General features: G+C 34.0%; 1 protein-coding gene across 3 annotated transcripts in view; it reads left to right on the forward strand.

The window, feature by feature from the left end:
• LOC127709397 (uncharacterized) overlaps positions 1-24,052 on the forward strand; it is a 449,543-nt gene that overhangs the window by 249,513 nt on the left and 175,978 nt on the right. The window lies entirely within an intron of this gene.

The raw sequence follows: 24,052 nt of genomic DNA on the forward strand, positions 1-24,052 counted from the left end.
GGTCGTGGCTTCGATTCCCGGCTTGGTCAAACCAAAGACTTGAAAATTAGTATTTGTTGCATCTCCGCTAAGCACGCAGCATTACATGTACATGTAAGGAATAAGAGCAAAGACTGGTTGGTTCATAGTCAGAATTATGTTTCCGGGTAGGATGACATGTGTTCCAGCGAATTGTAACATTGCTTAACTAGCAAGTTAAAAATTCGGTTCAATGTGTCGGTCTAATTCATAGTACAAAGCAGGCCAGTTCAAAATTCATATCATATTAACAATGTCCTCATCCTTTAACTTGCCACTGGACGTTCAGCAGCCATCCATCATCATCTACACATGAGAGCGCTAACGATTCAATTTTCCATATAATTAATATTTCCAAGGGACATAACTCTTTTAAAAATAATAGATCGGCACAGATTTTCCAATTCGTCCAAGACATCGCTGATTTAAACCTACAATATAAGTTTCATAAAAATCTGGCAAGAATTTTAAACATGAGAGCACTAACGATTCAATTTTCCATATAATTAATGTTTCCAAGGGGCATAACTCTTTTAAACATAATTGATCGGCACTGATTTTCGAACTCACCCAAGACATTGCTGATATAAACCTATAATATAAGTGTAATGTTTATTGGTCGTTATGGTTACAAACAAGAAGAATCTTGTTGTATCAATACATGTTTCACGCAGAAGGAAGCGTCGTGTCGATTTAGACGTTTGGCGGGAAAGTCGGTGGTTGGGTCCAAGGGTATGGGGGTGTTTGAGAGGGATTCTTGTGTTCGGTATCGGGAACATTTAGAGAACACCCCTATCCAGTAAATAGTGTATTCGCCCTGGAGTATATAAGTGGGTGAGGAATACTATTCGGGTTCTGTCGATATTCTTATTAAGAAGACCAGTGTACAAGACTAAGCACGTTACATAGCTGTAAGTGATAAGTCGAGGACAACTTGTACTGGAGACAATTGGTCTAAAATAGGAAGTTGGCAGAGCAGACTGTCCCATACGGAGGACAGACTGCAATTATCCGTACTGTCTGATAGTGACAGTCTGTCCCACTCGGAGGACAGGCTGTACCAGCCCGCTGTGTCTGGTAGTGACAGACTGTCCCGCTCGGAGGACAGCTGTACCAGCACGCACTGTCTGGTAGAGACAGACTTACAGCCACACTGTCATGTTGTGACAGGTCGTCCCATCTGGAGGACAGGCTGTTATTTAATATTATATTTGTGTATATATAATTGTTTTATTGTTCATTGTTGCTTTATATCGGCAAAGAGCCTGTGTGTATATTTTAGTTCGTTGTGCATATTAACATAGATAGAAAATTATAGGCTTTTGGTATTGCAGTATTATTTATGGACAGCTTGAATCCAAGTATTTACTGGAACGTACGTTTAAGATATAAACACCTGATTGGTTACACGTTACATAAGTTTCATAAAAATCTGGCACGAATTGTACACATGAGAGCGCTAAAAATTCAATTTTCCATATAATTAATATTTCCAAGGAACATAACTCTTTTAAAAATAATTGATCGGCACTGATTTTCGAACTCGTCCAAGACATTACTGATATAAACCTAAGATATAGAATTGAACATGTGTTCTTCCCTGTCCGGGATTAGAACTCATGCTACTGAGATATCGTGGCACCAAATCGCCTTGCACTATGCCCGGCGCGCTACCGTATAGTCGCGGTTATAAAAGGCCCCGACATGGAAATTATGAAACAATTAAATTGACTACTACTAAATAGAGTTTAATGGCGACTACCCTTGCGGGTATTGCGCCAGATTACCTTATATAAAAACATTTCAAATAAATGTTTTAAAATTTATTATTATTTAGGAATTAACCTGTATTATATATTCATATTATAGTAAATTGTGAGTTTTTTTTTTTTTTTTTTTTTTTTTTTTTTTTTCCCTTTAATTTAATCTTTATATTTAAATCTGAACTATGGTGTGTATTTTAATTATCTTAATTATCTTGTGGTTAATTTATAGTGAGAAGAAAAATTTTTGTGGACTTATTTTTCTGTTATTTGTAACTTAGCCTGCTTTATTTATAAATATTAAATGATTTGGTAAGTAGGTGTGTTTGTTGTTTATACATGAGAACTGTAAGTATCAAATACTCTTGGATAGACATATCTGGCTTTTCCAAATATGCAAATCCTAGAAGGGGTCTGACATATTCCCGTACATGGTATATACATTAATACAATTATACCGCGGCTCGTACGTCCTTGGTAAATTGTGATTCTCTGTATATTGAATTTGACTAAAGATAGCACCTTCACTTATATTATAAAAGATTCTTAAATTTACGTTCTAGAATAAAAATATAGTATTACCGTGTATGTATAATTAGGATCTATAAGATTAATGTATTGTTTTGACATTTTTGTGTGTAATAAATAGTAAGTGTTCATGTTTTGCAGTTATGTACAGTATAGATACCAGAGAGTGCTATCTTGGTAGTACTTGATTTAGTGTACTACTTTAAAAAAAAAAAAACTTTCGTAAAAGTTTTAGTGTATATTGTCAAATTCAACGGGGTTATATTTCTAATATTTAGAAATCATAAACTGATAAATGATACCTTCCAGCTCTGTTACAACTATTAAAAAGCCAATATTTAGAAATAAAAAAACTAAAAAAGGTAAATAATATATATCTACCAAATTATTTGTTTTTGGTGTCGCCCGTTTAGACTGGAGTTGTTTCCCTTGCACTGTAAAGAAATAAACATTGTAGGTAAATACTTGCAGCCGTGAAGCTACCACGTGGTAACCATGTGCTTAAAATTAAATTGACAAACTAAAGGCCTAATTTAAAACAAAACAATTAACGAAAAATAAATATGACAGTTATGAACTAACGACAACCACTGAACTACAGGCACAGAATCCTATGCGTTAATTGCTGAAACCTTCCTTACAATGTTATACAACATGGGATGTTAAACTTTTACCAGAAACATTGCATTTCACATATATTTTTAACTGCATGCAATGTTGTAATTTAAGAAATATTTCCGGTAATTTAATTTTGTACCGATCTCGTGTTTAGAAAACTTTTAACACAATAATTTTGAAATGTTAAATCTAAGCAACAGCTGAATATAACAAGATACCTGACTCATATCAACATCATTGTAAACAATTGTTCTTGTCTTGTCGGTAATAAGACTGTTTTACATATATGTAAATATGAAAGAGAATTCTGGCATTCTTTACATACACGAAGTTTGGAAGCTAAGATTTTGAATAAATTATAACTGATATCTGACAGACTGGTGATCACTGATGGCATGTGACTGATGATCACTGATGGCACGTGACTGATGATCACTGATGGCACGTGACTGATGATCAATGATGGCATGTGACTGGTGATCACTGATGGGACGTGACTGATTATCACTGATGGCACGTGACTGGTGATCACTGATGGCACGTGACTAATGATCACTGATGGCACGTGACTGGTGATCACTGATGGCACGTGACTGATGATCACTGATGGCACGTGACTGATGATCACTGATGGCACGTGACTGGTGATCACTGATGGCACGTGACTGATGATCACTGATGGCATGTGACTGATGATCACTGATGGCATATGACTGATGATCACTGATGGCACGTGACTGGTGATCACTGATGGCACGTGACTGGTGATCACTGATGGCATGTGACTGATGATCACTAATGGCACGTGACTGGTGACCACTGATGGCACGTGACTGATGATCACTGATGGCATGTGACTGATGATCACTGAAGGCACGTGACTGGAGATCACAGATGGTATGTGACTGATGATCACTGATGGCACGTGACTGATGATCAGTGATGGTACGTGACTGATAATCACTGATGGCACGTGAACATTTGAAAGAAGTCATATGGTAAATTTATAATTCTTTGAGATTTTCGAATCCATAGGGTCAAAATCTCTCTCTCTATCTATCAAAACATTTTGATTTTCTTTTAGGTTTCAGAAATGCGTTATCCGGGTTTTGTGTCATGAACGAGAGTTTTGATTGTGTTTACAGAACAGGGAATAATGGGCATTATTCAGATAATAATAGGCAAACAAAAATAAAGAATTAAAAGAAATTGTATGTTCAATGTGTACTGGTTGAGTCTTAGATACATGATTTTTTTATTAGTTGTTATTGGCTTTGAACTAGCTGTCAGTTACTGTGAGAACTCTCAGATCTGTACTCGGGGTCTTTTTTGCTATGAAGGATGTATAAATACCCTGTCACATCCCGTCTGTGTTTTTTAGATTGTAGGTTTTGTGCTTTGTATCGACCTTATTAGTTAAGCCTTTTCCAACTGATTTTTATAGTTTGTTCTTATATAATACTGTTATACCACTGTCCCAGGTTTGGGGAGTGTTGGTGCCGTCAAACATGTTTTAACTCAGCCACATTCTTTACGTGCCTGTTCCGAGTCAGGAGTCTGTAGTTAAGTGGTTGTCGTTGGTTCATGTCTACCATATTTGTTTTTCGTAAACCGTTTTGTTATGATTAAGGCTGTTCTTTTTCTCAATTGAATTGTTTCATATTTTCATGTCGTGGCCTTTTATAGTCGACTATACGGTATGGGGTTTTCTCATTGTTGAAGACCGTAATGTTGTCTATAATTGCTCACATCCACTTAATTTGATCGTTGGTTGATGATAGTTGTCTCAATGGCAATTATACCACATCTCCTTATTTTTATAAAAATAGAAAATAGAAAATACCGAAGTGCTAAAATATAAAGAATAAAGAGCAAACACATTAGAGCTACGTCGGATAGAAATCGACTTGCAAGTGCACGTACATACATGTATGTACATGTATAAGACTTTCATTGATTTTGGAACATTAAAATAAAACACAAATTTTTATCTATTTCGTAGGGTTCTTATTTCAACTCAATTTTCAAACAGTTACAGACTTTGCATATAGGTTTGTTCAGTTCGAAATAGTTTAACAGATGTATTGAAAATAATCTGCATATGGTCGATTTCTATCCGAAGCTGCTCATTATAAGAACATAGAAAAATTGACTTAAAAATTAAAGAAGACAGAAAAAGATCTCATGAATTTCTGGAGGATTTTGAAAAAGAATATTATGGCCTGGTAAGAACTGAAAATTATAAGAGGACGACCATTAATTTTGATATTCTGGGAATACTGTATACACAATTTAAAATAAATAAGCATGCATAGTTGTTAAAACTTCTACGTCATTTCGTCTCTGGTGGAAAGTTGTCTCATTTGTACTCATACCACACATCTTATTTTTATAGCAACAGATGAATTAAATATTTAAACTGAACCCCCCCCCCCCTTTTTCCCCCCGAATATCAAATAATTGTCCCCTAACCTTGCCTAAAACACAATGAAAAGAAATAGTTTAAGCTACAACATACATGATTGAATGTGTACAAAAGCGAAAAAAAAAAAAGCGAGACCTGCAAAAGGTTAAAAAAAATATTCCATTAAAAAAAAAATCCTCCTGCACTCTCTCTAGAATATGAAAGGGGCGCCCCCAAAACGTATGATAACTTTTTCAGTGCACACGATTCACATTTTTGGACAAAGTACTGTCCCTTGGATGTTTCCCGTATTTGAATAATTAAATCAAATTCAACGTATTGTTGCTATTTCAGTTGGAACACATATTTCTGGAGCGAGATGACGTATTAACTATTTTTGCTTTATACGTTTCCACGACCAAACAGTAAGCTCAAACACGCCTAAACGTACTAAGGTGTATCCGACTCCCGCATTTCGATTATTGTCCCTTTTTAGGATTATTTTTCTCCCAAAAAGCTGTTGCCAGTGACGCCACAGAGATGCAAATAAGTACTTTAAAATGATCAATCTTTTATCTTTCTGTGGATTTTTTTCGGTGGAATATATGCTTATGCATAAAGAAGACCCAAATATGTTTGCACATACCACATTTACTGTTTTGTGAAAATTTGTCTTTAATAAAAATGTTTACAAATATTACGAAGGTCCATACTATAATTAAAGTATTAACACGTATATTAAATGCACAAAAATATCATAAATTTTGCACCTACAGTAAACATTTAAAAGTCATAGAAATAGATGTTAACAATTCAAATATACCAACTTGAAAATGTTTGCCTTCTCTAATAAAGAATTCCATTTCTTTTGTTTAATTTCAACTGGATATCAGCCTAGAAGGTAGCTGCGGAACCGTAGCTCTTAGGTCCTTGTGATATTTTTTGACAATTTGCGGACCATAGATCTATGGTTTAAGTGTTGTACACAGGAAATAGCATTCTATTTAAATATGTTGTGTTTTGTATAGAATCCACGGTAAATGAATAGGCTGACGTCACGACAATGGTTTAAGTGTTGTACACAGGAAATAGCATTCTATTTAAATATGTTGTGTTTTGTATAGAATCCACGATAAATGAATAGGCTGACGTCACGACAATGGTCTAATGACTGATTTTCTATGTAGCCTTGTTATTCTAATGACTGATTTTTCTATGAAGCTTTATTATTCTAATGACTGATTTTCTATGTAGCCTTGTTATTCTAATGCCTCTGTTAATATGGTTAAGATTATCTCAACTTGTCCAGACTCGGGGCAAGTTAGATCATAAAACTGTGTATAGAAATTGTCTATTGTTGTAGATGTCTCTGTTAAGATGGTTAAGATAATCTCAACTTGTCCAGACTCACGGAAAGTTAGATCATAAAACTTTGTATAGAAATTGTCTTTTGTTGTAGATGTCTCTGTTAACATGGTTAAGAAGATCTTAACTTGTCCAGACTCGGGGCAAGTTACTATAGTAGACCATAAAACTTTGTATAGAAATTGTCTATTGTTGTAGATGTCTCTGTTAACATGATTAAGATGATCTCAACTTGTCAAGACTCGCGGCAAGTTAGATCATAAACCCTTGTAAAGAAATTGTCTATTGTTGTAGATGTCTCTGTTAACATGGTTAAGATTATCTCAACTTGTCCACACTCGGAGCAAGTAAGATCATAAAACTTTGTAAAGAAATTGTCTATTGTTGTAGATGTCTCTGTTAACATGGTAAAGATGATCTCAACTTGTCCAGACTCGGGGCAAGTTATATCATAAAACTTTGTATAGAAATTGTCTATTGTTGTAGATGTCTCTGTTAACATGATTAAGATGATCTCAACTTGTCAAGACTCGCGGCAAGTTAGATCATAAAACTTTGTATAGAAATTGTCTATTGTTGTAGATGTCTCTGTTAACATGATTAAGATGATCTCAACTTGTCAAGACTCGCGGCAAGTTATATCATAAAACTTTGTATAGAAATTGTCTATTGTTGTAGATGTCTCTGTTAACATGATTAAGATGATCTCAACTTGTCAAGACTCGCGGCAAGTTAGATCATAAAACTTTGTATAGAAATTGTCTATTGTTGTAGATGTCTCTGTTAACATGATTAAGATGATCTCAACTTGTCAAGACTCGCGGCAAGTTAGATCATAAAACCTTGTATAGAAATTGTCTATTGTTGTAGATGTCTCTGTTAACATGGTTAAGATTATCTCAACTTGTCCAGACTCGTAGCAAGTAAGATCATAAAACTTTGTATAGGAATTGTCTATTGTTGCTGATGTCTCTGTTAACATGGTTAAGATGATCTCAACTTTTCCAGACTCGGGGCAAGTTAGATCATAAACCTTTGTATAGAAATTGTCTAATGTTGTAGATGTCTCTGTTAACATGGTAAAGATGATCTCAACTTGTCCAGACTCGGGGCAAGTTATATCATAAACCTTTGTATAGAAATTGTCTATTGTTGCTAATGTCTCTGTTAACATGGTTAAGATGATCTCAACTTTTCCAGACTCGGGGCAAGTTAGATCATAAAACTTTGTATAGAAATTGTCTATTGTTGTAGATGTCTCTGTTAACATGGTTAAGATGATCTCAACTTTTCCAGACTCGGGGCAAGTTAGATCATAAAACTTTGTATAGAAATTGTCTATTGTTGTAGATGTCTCTGTTAACATGATTAAGATGATCTCAACATGTCAAGACTCGCGGCAAGTTTGATCATAAAACTGTGTATAGAAATTGTCTATTGTTGTAGATGTCTCTGTTAACATGATTAAGATGATCTCAACTTGTCAAGACACGCGGCAAGTAAGATCATAAAACTTTGTATAGAAATTGTCTATTGTTGTAGATGTCTCTGTTAACATGATTAAGATGATCTCAACTTGTCCAGACTCGGGGCAAGTTAAATCATAAAACTTTGTATATAAATTGTCTATTGTTGTAGATGTCTCTGTTAACATGATTAAGATTATCTCAACTTGTCAAGACTCGGGGCAAGTTATATCATACAACTTTGTATAGGAGTTGTCTATTGTTGCTGATGTCTCTGTTAACATGGTTAAGATGATCTCAACTTTTCCAGACTCGGGGCAAGTTAGATCATAAAACTTTGTATAGAAATTGTCTATTATTGAAGATGTCTCTGTTAACATGATTAAGATGATCTCAACTTGTCCAGACTCGCGGCAAGTTTGATCATAAAACTGTGTATAGAAATTGTCTATTGTTGTAGATGCCTCTGTTAACATGGTTAAGATTATCTCAAGTTGCCAAGTCTCGGGGCAAGTGAGATCATAAAACTTTGTATAGAAATTGTCTATTGTTGTAAATGTCTTTTGTTGTAGATGTCTATTGTTGTAGATGTCTGTTGTTGTAGGTGTCTATTGTTGTAGATGTCTATGGTTGTAGATGTCTATTGTTGTAGGTGTCTATTGTTGTAGATGTCTATTATTGTAGATGTCTAATGTTGTAGGTGTCTATTGTTGTAGATATCTATTGTTATAGGTGTCTATTGTTGTAGATTTCTATTGTTGTAGGTGTCTATTGTTGTAGGTGTCTATTGTTGTAGGTGTCTATTGTTGTATGTGTCTATTGTTGTAGATGTCTATTGTTGTAGGTGTCTATTGTTGTAGATGTCTATTGTTGTAGATGTCTGTTGTTGTAGATGTCTATTGTTGTAGATGTCTATTGTTGTAGGTGTCTATTGTTGTAGATGTCTATTGTTGTAGATGTCTATTGTTGTAGATGTCTATTGTTGTAGGTGTCTATTGTTGGAGATGTCTATTGTTGTAGGTGTCTATTGTTGTAGATGTCTATTGTTGTAGATGTCTATTGATGTAGGTGTCTATTGTTGTAGGTGTCTATTGTTGTAGATTTCTATTGTTGTAGGTGTCTATTGTTGTAGGTGTCTTATGTTGTAGATGTCTATTGTTGTAGGTGTCAATTGTTATAAGTGTCTATTGTTGTAGATTTCTATTGTTGTAGGTGTCTATTGTTGTAGGTGTCTATTGTTGTAGATGTCTATTGTTGTAGATGTCTATTGTTGTAGATTTCTATTGTTGTAGGTGTCTATTGTTATAGGTGTCTATTGTTGTAGATTTCTATTGTTGTAGGTGTCTATTGTTGTAGGTGTCTATTGTTGTAGGTGTCTATTGTTGTAGGTGTCTATTGTTGTAGGTGTCTATTGTTGTAGATTTCTATTGTTGTAGGTGTCTATTGTTGTAGGTGTCTATTGTTGTAGATTTCTATTGTTGTAGATGTCTATGGTTGTAGATGTCTATTGTTGTAGGTGTCTATTGTTGTAGGTGTCTATTGTTGTAGGTGTCTATTGTTATAGGTGTCTATTGTTGTAGATTTCTATTGTTGTAGGTGTCTATTGTTGTAGGTGTCTATTGTTGTAGGTGTCTATTGTTATAGGTGTCTATTGTTGTAGATTTCTATTGTTGTAGATGTCTATGGTTGTAGGTGTCTATTGTTGTAGATTTCTAGTGTTGTAGGTGTCTATTGTTGTAGGTGTCTATTGTTGTAGATTTCTATTGTTGTAGGTGTCTATTGTTGTAGGTGTCTATTGTTGTAGATTTCTATTGTTGTAGGTGTCTATTGTTATAGGTGTCTATTGTTGTAGATGTCTATTGTTGTAGGTGTCTATTGATGTAGATTTCTATTGTTGTAGATGTCTATGTTTGTTGGTTTCTATTGTTGTAGATTTCTATTGTTGTAGGTGTCTATTGTTGTAGATGTCTATTGTTGTAGGTGTCTATTGTTGTAGGTGTCTATTGTTGTAGGTGTCTATTGTTGTAGGTGTCTATTGTTGTAGGTGTCTATTGTTGTAGATGTCTATTGTTGTAGATGTCTATTGATGTAGGTGTCTTTTGTTGTAGATGTCTATTGTTGTAGGTGTCTTTTGTTGTAGATGTCTATTGTTGTAGGTGTCTTTTGTTGTAGGTGTCTATTGTTGTACGTGTCTATTGTTGTAGGTGTCTATTGTTGTAGATGTCTATTGTTGTAGGTGTCTATTGTTGTAGGTGTCTATTGTTGTAGATGTCTATTGATGTAGGTGTCTATTGTTGTAGATGTCTATTGTTGTAGATGTCTATTGTTGTAGGTGTCTATTGATGTAGGTGTCTATTGTTGTAGATGTCTATTGTTGTAGATGTCTATAGTTGTAGATGTCTCTTTTGTGTTTTTGGAATGCTGACTCATGACCAACACTTTTTATTTCTTTTTATTCATATTGAACATGACAATTCAAAATTTTCAAAAATATTTAGGAGGCATTTCTGGTTTATATATTTTATCAAGTAAAGATTGGAACTGGTTAATCGACAAAGCATTTTTAAATAAGGATTTAATTCATTCCAGAGTTTAACAACAGATGGTAGGAAACTTCTATAATAAGAAACTGTCCTACACCTTGGAATGGCATAATTCTGAAGATCTCTGGTTGTTGTTTGTTGCTGTATATCATATTCGTTTTTTTCATTTATTGTTTGTACATAAACCAGACCATTACATCGGTTTTCTTCTTTGAATTGTTTTACATTTGTCATTTCGGGGCCTTTCAAAAATTGCTGAGCGGAATGTGATTTACTCATTGTTGAAGGCCAAAAGTTGACCTATCCATTTATTAAAAAGTCCTGGTCACCGAGGAGAGTGGATTCAACAACTGCATGATATGTGCATGTATGAATTCATGTCCTTTTATTATTTTTGTGATGTATTATGTAATGTGTTATTTTGTTTTCATGTATCCCATCAACCCCATTGGGGTATATAATTGTGCATTTTTTCAATAAACTATAACAATAAACTTAATTCTACGTCATTTGGTCTCTGGTGGAGAGTGACTCTTGTCTCAATAGCAATGATATTACATCGTTTTATTTATGTAAGAAAAACATGATCTTGTGGGATGCCTAAATAAAAGTATCGACATGATGTAGGACCGTTACTGTTTATATCCGTACTGTCTGATAGTGACAGTCTGTCCCACTCGGAGGACAGGCTGTACCAGCCCGCTGTGTCTGGTAGTGACAGACTGTCCCGCTCGGAGGACAGCTGTACCAGCACGGACTGTCTGGTAGAGACAGACTAACAGCCACACTGTCATGTTGTGACAGGTCGTCCCATCTGGAGGACAGGCTGTTATTTAATATTATATTTGTGTATATATAATTGTTTTATTGTTCATTGTTGCTTTATATCGGCAAAGAGCCTGTGTGTATATTTTAGTTCGTTGTGCATATTAACATAGATAGAAAATTATAGGCTTTTGGTATTGCAGTATTATTTATGGACAGCTTGAATCCAAGTATTTACTGGAACGTACGTTTAAGATATAAACACCTGATTGGTTACACGTTACATAAGTTTCATAAAAATCTGGCACGAATTGTACACATGAGAGCACTAAAAATTCAATTTTCCATATAATTAATATTTCCAAGGAACATAACTCTTTTAAAAATAATTGATCGGCACTGATTTTCGAACTCGTCCAAGACATTACTGATATAAACCTAAGATATAGAATTGAACATGTGTTCTTCCCTGTCCGGGATTAGAACTCATGCTACTGAGATATCGTGGCACCAAATCGCCTTGCACTATGCCCGGCGCGCTACCGTATAGTCGCGGTTATAAAAGGCCGCGACATGAAAATTATGAAACAATTAAATTGACAAACTAAAGGCCTAATTTAAAACAAAACAATTAACGAAAAATAAATATGACAGTTATGAACTAACGACAACCACTGAACTACAGGCACAGAATCCTATGCGTTAATTGCTGAAACCTTCCTTACAATGTTATACAACATGGGATGTTAAACTTTTACCAGAAACATTGCATTTCACATATATTTTTAACTGCATGCAATGTTGTAATTTAAGAAATATTTCCGGTAATTTAATTTTGTACCGATCTCGTGTTTAGAAAACTTTTAACACAATAATTTTGAAATGTTAAATCTAAGCAACAGCTGAATATAACAAGATACCTGACTCATATCAACATCATTGTAAACAATTGTTCTTGTCTTGTCGGTAATAAGACTGTTTTACATATATGTAAATATGAAAGAGAATTCTGGCATTCTTTACATACACGAAGTTTGGAAGCTAAGATTTGAATAAATTATAACTGATATCTGACAGACTGGTGATCACTGATGGCATGTGACTGATGATCACTGATGGCACGTGACTGATGATCACTGATGGCACGTGACTGATGATCAATGATGGCATGTGACTGGTGATCACTGATGGGACGTGACTGATTATCACTGATGGCACGTGACTGGTGATCACTGATGGCACGTGACCTATGATCACTGATGGCACGTGACTGGTGATCACTGATGGCACGTGACTGATGATCACTGATGGCACGTGACTGATGATCACTGATGGCACGTGACTGGTGATCACTGATGGCACGTGACTGATGATCACTGATGGCATGTGACTGATGATCACTGATGGCATATGACTGATGATCACTGATGGCACGTGACTGGTGATCACTGATGGCACGTGACTGGTGATCACTGATGGCATGTGACTGATGATCACTAATGGCACGTGACTGGTGACCACTGATGGCACGTGACTGATGATCACTGATGGCATGTGACTGATGATCACTGATGGCACGTGACTGGAGATCACAGATGGTATGTGACTGATGATCACTGATGGCACGTGACTGATGATCAGTGATGGTACGTGACTGATAATCACTGATGGCACGTGAACATTTGAAAGAAGTCATATGGTAAATTTATAATTCTTTGAGATTTTCGAATCCATAGGGTCAAAATCTCTCTCTCTCTATCTATCAAAACATTTTGATTTTCGTTTAGGTTTCAGAAATGCGTTATCCGGGTTTTGTGTCATGAACGAGAGTTTTGATTGTGTTTACAGAACAGGGAATAATGGGCATTATTCAGATAATAATAGGCAAACAAAAATAAAGAATTTAAAGAAATTGTATGTTCAATGTGTACTGGTTGAGTCTTAGATACATGATTTTTTTATTAGTTGTTATTGGCTTTGAACTAGCTGTCAGTTACTGTGAGAACTCTCAGATCTGTACTCGGGGTCTTTTTTGCTATGAAGGATGTATAAATACCCTGTCACATCCCGTCTGTGTTTTTTAGATTGTAGGCTTTGTGCTTTGTATCGACCTTATTAGTTAAGCCTTTTCCAACTGATTTTTATAGTTTGTTCTTATATAATACTGTTATACCTCTGTCCCAGGTTTGGGGAGTGTTGGTACCGTCAAACATGTTTTAACTCAGCCACATTCTTTACGTGCCTGTTCCGAGTCAGGAGTCTGTAGTTAAGTGGTTGTCGTTGGTTCATGTCTACCATATTTGTTTTTCGTAAACCGTTTTGTTATGATTAAGGCTGTTCTTTTTCTCAATTGAATTGTTTCATATTTTCATGTCGTGGCCTTTTATAGTCGACTATACGGTATGGGGTTTTCTCATTGTTGAAGACCGTAATGTTGTCTATAATTGCTCACATCCACTTAATTTGATCGTTGGTTGATAGTTGTCTCAATGGCAATTATACCACATCTCCTTATTTTTATAAAAGTAAAAAATAGAAAATACCGAAGTGCTAAAATATAAAGAATAAAGAGCAAACACATTAGAGCTACGTCGGATAGAAATCGACTTGCAAGTGCACGTACATACATGTATGTACATGTATAAGACTTTCATTGATTTTGGAACATTAAAATAAAACACAAATTTTTATCTATTTCGTAGGGTTCTTATTTCAACTCAATTTTCAAACAGTTACAGACTTTGCATATAGGTTTGTTCAGTTCGAAATAGTTTAACAGATGTATTGAAAATAATCTGCATATGGTCGATTTCTATCCGAAGCTGCTCATTATAAGAACAGAGAAAAATTGACTTAAAAATTAAAGAAGACAGAAAAAGATCTCATGAATTTCTGGAGGATTTTGAAAAAGAATATTATGGCCTGGTAAGAACTGAAAATTATAAGAGGACGACCATTAATTTTGATATTCTGGGAATACTGTATACACAATTTAAAATAAATAAGCATGCATAGTTGTTAAAACTTCTACGTCATTTCGTCTCTGGTGGAAAGTTGTCTCATTTGTACTCATACCACACATCTTATTTTTATAGCAACAGATGAATTAAATATTTAAACCGAACCCCCCCCCTTTTTCCCCCCGAATATCAAATAATTGTCCCCTAACCTTGCCTAAAACACAATGAAAAGAAATAGTTTAAGCTACAACATACATGATTGAATGTGTACAAAAGCGAAAAAAAAAAAAGCGAGACTTGCAAAAGGTTAAAAAAAATATTCCATTAAAAAAAAAATCCTCCTGCCCTCTATCTAGAATATGAAAGGGGCGCCCCCAAAACGTATGATAACTTTTTCAGTGCACACGATTCACATTTTTGGACAAAGTACTGTCCCTTGGATGTTTCCCGTATTTGAATAATTAAATCAAATTCAACGTATTGTTGCTATTTCAGTTGGAACACATATTTCTGGAGCGAGATGACGTATTTACTATTTTTGCTTTATACGTTTCCACGACCAAACAGTAAGCTCAAACACGCCTAAACGTACTAAGGTGTATCCGACTCCCGCATTTCGATTATTGTCCCTTTTTAGGATTATTTATCTCCCAACAAGCTGTTGCCAGTGACGCCACAGAGATGCAAATAAGTACTTTAAAATGATCAATCTTTTATCTTTCTGTGGATTTTTTTCGGTGGAATATATGCTTATGCATAAAGAAGACCCAAATATGTTTGCACATACCACATTTACTGTTTTGTGAAAATTTGTCTTTAATAAAAATGTTTACAAATATTACGAAGGTCCATACTATAATTAAAGTATTAACACGTATATTAAATGCAAAAAAATATCATAAATTTTGCACCTACAGTAAACATTTAAAAGTCATAGAAATAGATGTTAACAATTCAAATATACCAACTTGAAAATGTTTGCCTTCTCTAATAAAGAATTCCATTTCTTTTGTTTAATTTCAACTGGATATCAGCCTAGAAGGTAGCTGCGGAACCGTAGCTCTTAGGTCCTTGTGATATTTTTTGACAATTTGCGGACCATAGATCTATGGTTAAAGTGTTGTACACAGGAAATAGCATTCTATTTAAATATGTTGTGTTTTGTATAGAATCCACGGTAAATGAATAGGCTGACGTCACGACAATGGTCTAATGACTGATTTTCTATGTAGCCTTGTTATTCTAATGACTGATTTTTCTATGAAGCTTTATTATTCTAATGACTGATTTTCTATGTAGCCTTGTTATTCTAATGCCTCTGTTAATATGGTTAAGATTATCTCAACTTGTCCAGACTCGGGGCAAGTTAGATCATAAAACTTTGTATAGAAATTGTCTGTTGTTGTAGATGTCTCTGTTAACATGGTTAAAATGATCTCAACTTGTCCAGACTCGCGGCAAGTTAGATCATAAAACTGTGTATAGAAATTGTCTATTGTTGTAGATGTCTCTGTTAACATGGTTAAAATTATCTCAACTTGTCCAGACTCGCGGTAAGTAATATCATAAAACTGTGTATAGAAATTGTCTATTGTTGTAGATGTCTCTGTTAAGATGGTTAAGATAATCTCAACTTGTCCAGACTCACGGAAAGTTAGATCATAAAACTTTGTATAGAAATTGTCTTTTGTTGTAGATGTCTCTGTTAACATGGTTAAGAAGATCTTAACTTGTCCAGACTCGGAGCAAGTAAGATCATAAAACTTTGTATAGAAATTGTCTATTGTTGTAGATGTCTCTGTTAACATGGTAAAGATGATCTCAACTTGTCCAGACTCGAGGCAAGTTATATCATAAAACTTTGTATAGAAATTGTCTATTGTTGTAGATGTCTCTGTTAACATGATTAAGATGATCTCAACTTGTCAAGACTCGCGGCAAGTTAGATCATAAAACTTTGTATAGAAATTGTCTATTGTTGTAGATGTCTCTGTTAACATGATTAAGATGATCTCAACTTTTCCAGACTCGGGGCAAGTTAGATCATAAAACTTTGTATAGAAATTGTCTATTGTTGTAGATGTCTCTGTTAACATGGTAAAGATGATCTCAACTTGTCCAGACTCGGGGCAAGTTAGATCATAAAACTTTGTATAGAAATTGTCTATTGTTGTAGATGTCTCTGTTAACATGATTAAGATGATCTCAACTTGTCCAGACTCGCGGCAAGTTTGATCATAAAACTGTGTATAGAAATTGTCTATTGTTGTAGATGTCTCTGTTAACATGATTAAGATGATCTCAACTTGTCAAGACTCGCGGCAAGTTATATCATAAAACTTTGTATAGAAATTGTCTATTGTTGTAGATGTCTCTGTTAACATGATTAAAATGATCTCAACTTGTCAAGACTCGCGGCAAGTAAGATTATAAAACTTTGTATAGAAATTGTCTATTGTTGTAGATGTCTCTGTTAACATGATCAAAATGATCTCAACTTGTCAAGTCTCGCGGCAAGTAAGATTATAAAACTTTGTATAGAAATTGTCTATTGTTGTAGATGTCTCTGTTAACATGATTAAAATGATCTCAACTTGTCAAGTCTCGCGGCAAGTAAGATTATAAAACTTTGTATAGAAATTGTCTATTGTTGTAGATGTCTCTGTTAACATGATTAAAATGATCTCAACTTGTCAAGACTCGCGGCAAGTAAGATTATAAAACTTTGTATAGAAATTGTCTATTGTTGTAGATGTCTCTGTTAACATGATTAAAATGATCTCAACTTGTCAAGACTCGGGGTAAGTTATATCTATTTATCTTTTGTTGTAGGTGTCTATTGTTGTAGATGTCTATGGTTGTAGGTGTCTATTGTTGTAGATGTCTATTGTTGTAGATGTCTATTGTTGTAGGTGTCTATTGTTGTAGATGTCTATTGTTGTAGGTGTCTATTGTTGTAGGTGTCTATTGTTGTAGATGTCTATGGTTGTAGACGTCTATTGTTGTAGGTGTCTATTGTTGTAGGTGTCTATGGTTGTAGATGTCTATTGTTGTAGATGTCTATTGTTGTAGGTGTCTATGGTTGTAGGTTTCTATGGTTGTAGGTGTCTATTGTTGTAGATGTCTATTGTTGTAGGTGTCTATGGTTGTAGGTGTCTATGGTTGTAGGTGTCTATGGTTGTAGATGTCTATTGTTGTAGGTGTCTATTGTTGTAGGTGTCTATTGTTGTAGATGTCTATTGTTGTAGATGTCTATTGTTGTAGGTGTCTATGGTTGTAGACGTCTATTGTTGTAGATGTCTATGGTTGTAGGTGTCTATGGTTGTAGATGTCTATTGTTGTAGGTGTCTATTGTTGTAGGTGTCTATTGTTGTAGGTGTCTATTGTTGTAGGTGTCTATTGTTGTAGATGTCTATTGTTGTAGATGTCTATTGTTGTAGGTGTCTATTGTTGTAGATGTCTATTGATATAGATGTCTATTGTTGTAGGTGTCTATGGTTGTAGGTGTCTATGGTTGTAGGTGTCTATGGTTGTAGGTGTCTATTGTTGTAGGTGTCTATTGTTGTAGGTGTCTATTGTTGTAGATGTCTATGGTTGTAGACGTCTATTGTTGTAGGTGTCTATTGTTGTAGGTGTCTATGGTTGTAGATGTCTATTGTTGTAGGTGTCTATTGTTGTAGGTGTCTATTGTTGTAGATGTCTATTGTTGTAGGTGTCTATGGTTGTAGGTGTCTATGGTTGTAGGTGTCTATTATTGTAGGTGTCTATTGTTGTAGGTGTCTATTGTTGTAGGTGTCTATTGTTGTAGATGTCTATTGTTGTAGATGTCTATGGTTGTAGGTGTCTATGGTTGTAGGTGTCTATGGTTGTAGGTGTCTATTGTTGTAGGTGTCTATTGTTGTAGATGTCTATTGTTGTAGGTGTCTATTGTTGTAGATGTCTATGGTTGTAGACGTCTATGGTTGTAGGTGTCTATTGTTGTAGGTGTCTATGGTTGTAGATGTCTATTGTTGTAGGTGTCTATTCTTGTAGATGTCTATTGTTGTAGATGTCTATTGTTGTAGATGTCTATTGTTGTAGATGTCTATGGTTGTAGACGTCTATTGTTGTAGGTGTCTATTGTTGTAGATGTCTATTGTTGTAGGTGTATGTCTATTGTTGTAGATGTCTATTGTTGTAGATGTCTGTTGTTGTAGATGTCTGCTATTGTAGATGTCTATTGTTGTAGGTGTCTATTGTTGTAGAGGTCTATTGTTGTAGGTGTCTGCTGTTGTAGATGTCTATTATTGTAGGTGTCTATTGTTGTAGATGTCTATTGTTGTAGGTGTCTATTGTTGTAGATGTCTATTGTTGTAGGTGTCTATTGTTGTAGATGTCTATTGTTGTAGATGTCTATTGTTGTAGGTGTCTATTGTTGTAGATGTCTATTGTTGTAGGTGTCTATTGTTGTAGACGTCTATTGTTGTAGGTGTCTATTGTTGTAGACGTCTATTGTTGTAGGTGTCTATTGTTGTAGATGTCTATTGTTGTAGGTGTCTATTGTTGTAAATGTCTATTGTTGTAGATGTCTATTGTTGTAGGTGTCTATTGTTGTAGATGTCTATTGTTGTAGGTGTCTATTGTTGTAGATGTCTATTGTTGTAGATGTCTATTGTTGTAGATGTCTATTGTTGTAGATGTGTTTTGTTGTAGATGTCTATTGATGTAGATGTCTATTGTTGTAGATGTCTGTTGTTGTAGATGTCTGCTGTTTTAGATGTCTATTGTTGTAGATGTCTATTGTTGTAGATGTCTATTGTTGTAGATGTCTATTGTTGTAGATGTCTATTGATGTAGATGTCTATTGTTGTAGATGTCTGTTGTTGTAGATGTCTGCTGTTGTAGGTGTCTATTGTTGTAGATGTCTATTGTTGTAGATGTCTATTGTTGTAGATGTCGTTTGTTGTAGATGTCTATTGTTGTAGATGTCTGTTGTTGTAGATGTCTGCTGTTGTAGATGTCTTTTGTTGTAGATGTCTATTGATGTAGGTGTCTATTGTTGTAGATGTCTGTTGTTGTAGATGTCTGCTGTTGTAGGTGTCTATTGTTGTAGATGTCTATTGTTGTAGATGTCTATTGTTGTAGATGTCTATTGTTGTAGATGTCTGTTGTTGTAGATGTCTGCTGTTGTAGATGTCTTTTGTTGTAGATGTCTATTGATGTAGATGTGTATTGTTGTAGATGTCTATTGTTGTAGATGTCTATTGTTGTAGATGTCTATTGTTGGAGATGTCTGTTGTTGAAGATGTCTGCTGTTGTAGATGTCTTTTGTTGTAGATGTCTATGGTTGTAGGTGTCTATTGTTGTAGATGTCTATTGTTGTAGGTGTCTATTGTTGTAGGTGTCTATGGTTGTAGGTGTCTCTTGTTGTAGGTGTCTATTGTTGTAGGTGTCTATAGTTGTAGATGTCTCTTTTGTATTGTTGTAGATGTTTATTGTTATAGATGTCTATTGTTGTAGGTGTCTATGGTTGTAGGTGTCTATTGTTGTAGGTGTCTATGGTTGTAGGTGTCTCTTGTTGTAGGTGTCTATTGTTGTAGGTGTCTATAGTTGTAGATGTCTCTTTTGTGTTTTTGGAATGCTGACTCATGACCAACACTTTTTATTTCTTTTTATTCATATTGAACATGACAATTCAAAATTTTCAAAAATATTTAGGAGGCATTTCTAGTTTATATATTTTATCAAGTAAAGATTGGAACTGGTTAATCGACAAAGCATTTTTAAATAAGGATTTAATTCATTCCAGAGTTTAACAACAGATGGTAGGAAACTTCTATAATAAGAAACTGTCCTACACCTTGGAATTGCATAATTCTGAAGATCTCTGGTTGTTGTTTGTTGCTGTATATCATATTCGTTTTTTTCATTTATTGTTTGTACATAAACCAGACCATTACATCGGTTTTCTTCTTTGAATTGTTTTACATTTGTCATTTCGGGGCCTTTCAAAAATTGCTGAGCGGAATGTGATTTACTCATTGTTGAAGGCCAAAAGTTGACCTATCCATTTATTAAAAAGTCCTGGTCACCGAGGAGAGTGAATTCAACAACTGCATGATATGTGCATATATGAATTCATGTCCTTTTATTATTTTTGTGATGTATTATGTAATGTGTTATTTTGTTTTCATGTATCCCATCAACCCCATTGGGGTATATAATTGTGCATTTTTTCAATAAACTATAACAATAAACTTAATTCTACGTCATTTGGTCTCTGGTGGAGAGTGACTCTTGTCTCAATAGCAATGATATTACATCGTTTTATTTATGTAAGAAAAACATCTTGTGGGATGTCTAAATAAAAGTATCGACATGATGTAGGACCGTTACTGTTTATACCCGTATAACAATACATATATATTGATAAAAACAATATAAGTTAAACTTTCAATATTCATAACCTTCTATTGATTTCTCACATGCATAAACCTGCATTTTAACTTATTTTATTGTGTTGTAGAAAGAAGTATATTGACTGAGGACGAAGTTCGAGGTCGATATACTTCTTTGGGTCGATATATCCTGTATTGACCTCATGCAAAGGCTATTACTGTTATATTATTAATTTCCGACCATATTTGTTTCAAAATCGTCAGTGGAATATATTCTCTTTTTTTGATACTATATTGTCTCTTTGACAATAAGTAAACAAACATATTATAGTTATTTCAATTATTTTTTTATGTTTTTTGTGTACATCTGATGTATTAGAATATTTTTTTTCAAATAATCGATCATAAATATACACTTTTTAAAAACTTTTAACAATATCATGAAATTCATTACATGACGTCACAAAGTATATCGGTTTTTAGATATTCTAAAAATAACCGTGCAATATCACATTTGCTATCCGCCGTTTTCTATCTACCTTCGACAATATAGTTTACTATTTGACTATCCCTGAACGAATCAAATATGTTGGAATATACGAATTAATAATATTATACAATTATAGCCTTTGTATGAGGTCGATACAAGTCGGATTTATTATGCTTTTTTCTATATAAAAAAGAATGAAATATTTGTGCTATTTCATTCCACAGACTATTTGCCGGTCAATAGTTTCAAAGACTATTACCCCGGTTAATAGTTTTATCAACATATTTCCCGGATTTTTTCATACTAATTTTTTATTGGACAACAATGACGTCACTGACTATTCTGCTTGGATTTGAACGCTTGGCAACGCGTTCAACTCTGAAATATCGTAAACGGTATAATCTGTATGTGTCTGTCGTCGTATTTTCAAATTACATGTAATATATTACTTACCAGAAGGGTCCGTGTAACACTTATCAATTCAAAATTTTAAAAAGTTTTCAAATTTTTGATTTTTGGAATTTTGATCAAAGTTTTAAAATATCAAAATTCCAAATTTTTGAAATTTTTTGAAATTTTGAAATTTTGACCAAATAATTAAAATTTTAAAATTCTAAATATCGATTTTAAATTTAATAGTTAAGATACTTGATCAAACTTTAAAAGTACTGAACATTAAGTGCAGTTTTGATTATTTCGCTTTTTGAAAGTTTAATATTTTGAATTTTTGATTAAGATATCAAAAATAGAAAACGGGCGAAAAGAGGGGAACCTGTAAGGTGCGAAACGGAATAAAAGCGGAACGAAACGAAACAAAACGAAAAGAAACGAAACAGAATGAAATGAACAGTTACTTAAAAGTTAATGTAAAAATAAAACCAGAGGCAGACAGTTGTTAGCGGTGAAAATTGGATAAAAAAATAAATATTTCTCAAAAGCGGAGAATTCATTTTAAAACAAGAAACACGGCTCTGATTACGATCATTCTTAGTTAGGAATAAAATGCACGAAATATATCAAATCATTTTTAATTGCAAAATAAATAATTTAAAGAAGAAGTTGTTTTTTTAAAAACAAATTTGACATCACATGAGATAACAGTATCCTGAATTTTTTTAGGTTTTGCATCTATTGAAAAAAAAAAGTTATTTAAACCCATTTAAACCTGCATCAAACATTTACGTTTAAAAAAATCTCTTACATCAGCTTAGCGTCTCAGATAAATAATTTAGAACTATTTGATTTTCCCAGCGCCCATCATTTAGGAGTAACAGTGAAAACTGACCAACTCGCAGTAGGCCAAATAGAATGGTAGGGTTGAGTATGTATATATTTTCTATTGAACTTTAAGCAATAAAATGGCTCGATACACGTGGATTCTCTCAAATTTGATTTATTTTTTTTGTTTTGCTTTACGACTTCTGCAATTATGTAATATATATACAATGAATAAGCGTTGATTCTTGCAAAAGAAACCATGAGCCCGGAGGGCGACTGGTTTGTTTTTCATGAATCAACGCTTATTCAAATGGTATTCATAACCTAAACTATTGTGTTAATGTCTTTTCAAAATTAAAGCCTTTTCTTAATTAGAAGGTATTGTAAGTGAGTATAAATAACCATGGTATCATGTTCAACGATGCATTACTAAATATAAGATCACAACTAATTGGTTAGAAAAATACAAATATAACACAACACGTCTGCCTTTAAATTATCAGGCATCTGAATATTATCTGTGTTTACAAAGTAAGACATATTCGAACTTATTTCTAATAAAATTGAGAATGGAAATGGGGAAGTGTGTCAAAGAGACAACAACCTGACCAAAGAGCATATATAAAGTATATATAATAAGTATGTTACCGAAATTTCTAGCAAGAAGCCTAATTCTAGGCACATCACGATTTTCTCGCATAGGAATTTGCGAATAAACATTTATAAAATTATGTAGTAAAACAGATGAAATCTTACTATATTTATAAAACAAAAAATGGACAAATTGAATGTAATCATTTTCGTTTCAAATATGTGAAATAGCCAATAATAATAAAAAAAAACCGGTAAAACTCGCTATTATTACAAAAATATCCACAATTACATACAAAATAAGAAAAAAACAGAAAAACTAAAGAATAGGGACAACAAAGAGAATCGGGGATTCGAACCTAAACCGACAAGTCCCTACTTTTAACTTAACTCTTTAACTCATTGATCTTAACCATGCTAACCTCGCGGCTACCAACTTATACTATACGATTGCCTATTATGTATATATAAAGGTACAAGCCCTGTTTGTCCGTTGTACCGATGTATATCATATGTTCATTTATATATATATGTAAGACTCAAATCTATGGTGGGTTCCAAATCTATGGCAGGTTCCTAATCTATGATAAATGTGTCGTCATACCATCCAAAATCTATGACAGATTGTTTTACAATCCTAATGTATGGCAAGTTTTGTAATTTCCTAATCTATGGCGGGTTTTTGTTGTTTTCAAATCTATGGCAAATTTTGTGCAAATGAAAAACAATGCAGTACATATACGACCAATGACTTGTCTTAAACAAGTGGACATGTACGACGGGAGCATGTATATAAATATTTGTGAAATAAACATTTCATAATGGTCAACCAAATCGTGTTGGCAACCAATAAAATTCGTAAATGATGAAATCATATACCTTAATACAGACTTCAAGATTGAAATGATGTGCACCGTAAAAATAAACATTTTTTAATCTGTGCATG

The sequence above is a fragment of the Mytilus californianus genome, unplaced genomic scaffold (assembly GCF_021869535.1).
Source record: "Mytilus californianus isolate M0D057914Y unplaced genomic scaffold, xbMytCali1.0.p SCAF_7, whole genome shotgun sequence".
NCBI classification, from domain to species: Eukaryota; Metazoa; Mollusca; class Bivalvia; order Mytilida; family Mytilidae; genus Mytilus; species Mytilus californianus.